Source organism: Mercenaria mercenaria, chromosome 10 (assembly GCF_021730395.1).
Source record: "Mercenaria mercenaria strain notata chromosome 10, MADL_Memer_1, whole genome shotgun sequence".
Lineage (NCBI taxonomy): Eukaryota > Metazoa > Mollusca > Bivalvia > Venerida > Veneridae > Mercenaria > Mercenaria mercenaria.
In genome coordinates this window covers 30,875,916-30,878,765 of record NC_069370.1, presented here as the reverse complement: position 1 = coordinate 30,878,765, position 2,850 = coordinate 30,875,916, and positions in this window count along the sequence as shown.

Here is a 2,850-nt window from a genome sequence, read left to right as displayed (position 1 = left end):
TATTATTTTACAATTTTCCCCATGATATGAAAACGAGCATAGTGGGGGTACAGTAGGATGAACAATGATGAAAAATTCATTAATTGCTTTACATTAGTTACTAGCTGTTTGGATTCACGGTGCCCGCAGTCAACTGTGAGAGTGCAGCTTTAAAAGTTTTCACAATTAATTTTGAAAATTCTAGGGGGTCCGGACCCCTCGCCCCCCCCCCCCCCCCCCCCGCTGGAGCCGCCCATGCCCTCCACCGGGCGGCAAGTCCGCATGTCGGAGCTCTATTTAAAATTGTAGATCTAGATTAAGTAGCCTTACTCATTTGGCTTGACTGACTGACTATTTAAGTTTAATTAGGGTCCATCCGCCCGTAAAGGCACAACATAGCTTTCGCTAATTAAGAGTACGGACCCCGGCATGTCACCAGGCATGCCTTTAAAGATGCTTTTTGAAGCCAAATGGTGAGAATTTACCTCTACGCAATTTCCGTAGAGTATATGGCAAAGATAAGTAATTTTGATGCCAAAAGTGGGTCACTGTCGCGGCCAATGAGACCTAAATGACAGCTCCCCTATGGTAGCCAATAGACAATGTGGCAAGCATCGCCCTTAAAAGGGTGGTTGAGGCCGCTGGTACAAGGTGTCTCCCGTGGTGTCGCTGCCCCTCCCCACTCGCCCCTCACGTTGAGCGTGAAGTTTGAGTGGCTCGGGGTCTTCTCTGCATGCCGTCTAAGTACTGGCAGGTCTTCTCTTTGGTCCACACATCTGTGCCACTCAGTGTCCCGCGAAGATCTGTCGCAGCGTTCTGTTGTTGTCTTGCCATCTATCGCCATGCAGGAGTTCCATCATTACCACCCGAGTTGATGAAGCCTTTTGTTATTAAAACAACCGAAGTTGAGTAGGTTGGCTCCCCCGGGTAGACTCGTTTGTTGGAAGTCTGCATGGCCCATCCTCGTCGTCCCAACCTTTGCAGGGCCACTCCCTCTGGATTAGTCAGGACATCGGTGTCGACAGCTGTCCTGGCTCCACTTCTGTCGATGCCCTGTGCCTTCTCCGCGAAGAGCACGCTCCGGAGGGCTGGAGAAGTACTCATTTGGCTTATCGGGATGACTTATTTTATAGTTGTCATCCCTCTAGATAACGGAAAGTTATCACGTTGTTCTAAAACGTCCTAGATTTAAGCAATTTGACCAAATTTATATAGGCCTACATAGTGCCTGGTCATCCTTGTATTAAAGTGACTGACGGCTTTCAAAAAAGTCGCTTGTTCTATTTTCGGGGTTCGCCCACTCTGGATCCACCCCTATCGCGTGCAGTCTATATAGGCTGATCACTACCAAATAGAATGTAAGCCTCCGCAGGTCTAGTCATAAGTAGTCCAAATATAAATAGTACTAATCTTTTTTCCTTTCCTAGTGCATTTTCTCAGCAGCAACGTGCTTACTTTTACCCTACCGCGTTTCAGTGTGTATCACTTTGCATTCTAATGAAATCGGCATGTTCCTATTGCCTGCTAGATAAAAATGGCGGCGTAAGAATTTAATGTCACGAAAAGAGAAATTGAAAGAAGCGAAAAGTAGTAAAATCAGCGGGTTGTATTTAACGAACTGTAGTTTTCTTATATAAAAGTTAACACCCCCTTTTCTTTTTGTTTTTCTAAAGTAGCGATCTAGTTCTTTATGGGAATATAAGTCTCTGAAAATCTGATATGCTAGAAAATGTCGAAACACCGTTATGAAGTGAGTGGATTTTATATGAAATAAAGAACAGCTGGATTTAGTGGTGTTCAGCCTATAAGGGGCAATACATGTTATTTTCTGAAACCCCTCGAAAATGAATGGAAATGCCCTTAATCTATTCTTTATGATGTAAAACGGTAACAAATGGCTGAAAACGCTTAAATTTCTTGTGTTTTTGGAATTTAGATCGAATTTTCGACCAGGTGGCACTATTTTGGTTCGTTTTAGGACCTAGTAAATGTCTTTTCTCGCATTTTAGCACTTCAGTTGTCTAAATAATATTGAAATTAGCATGTTTCTGAATGAAAATGACAAACATCGTAACGATTAAATGGGTGTTAAATGTAAATTCCACGAATAAGGTAAAATTAATTGAAATATTGCTTGCACAGGGCTAAATTTTGCATATTTTTGGGGATGGGGGTGACCTGTAATGAATTGTCATTTCTCTACATTTTCTCAATATTTTGCACCAAAACAAAGCAGAATCATTGTGAAAAAGGTGTACCTTGAGAATGAATGCAAGTTCATGGAAAAATCAAACAAAAAAGTTCTCTTATAGGCTGATCACTACCAAATAGAATGTAAGCCTCCGCAGGTCTAGTCATAAGTAGTCCAAATATAAATAGTACTAATCTTTTTTCCTTTCCTAGTGCATTTTCTCGGCAGCAACGTGCTTACTTTTACCCTACCGCGTTTCAGTATGTATCACTTTGCATTCTAATGAAATCGGCATGTTCCTATTGCCTGCTAGATAAAAATGGCGGCGTAAGAATTTAATGTCACGAAAAGAGAAATTGAAAGAAGCGAAAAATAGTAAAATCAGCGGGTTGTATTTAACGAACTGTAGTTTTCTTATATAAAAGTTAACACCCCCTTTTCTTTTTGTTTTTCTAAAGTAGCGATCTAGTTCTTTATGGGAATATAAGTCTCTGAAAATCTGATATGCTAGAAAATGTCGAAACACCGTTATGAAGTGAGTGGATTTTATATGAAATAAAGAACAGCTGGATTTAGTGGTGTTCAGCCTATATATCAATGACTCATAAGGAAACTACGCTCCTGGAGTTTTCGAGAAATCGCACTGGTACCTATTTTCCATTTGAAGAATCACCTGCGCA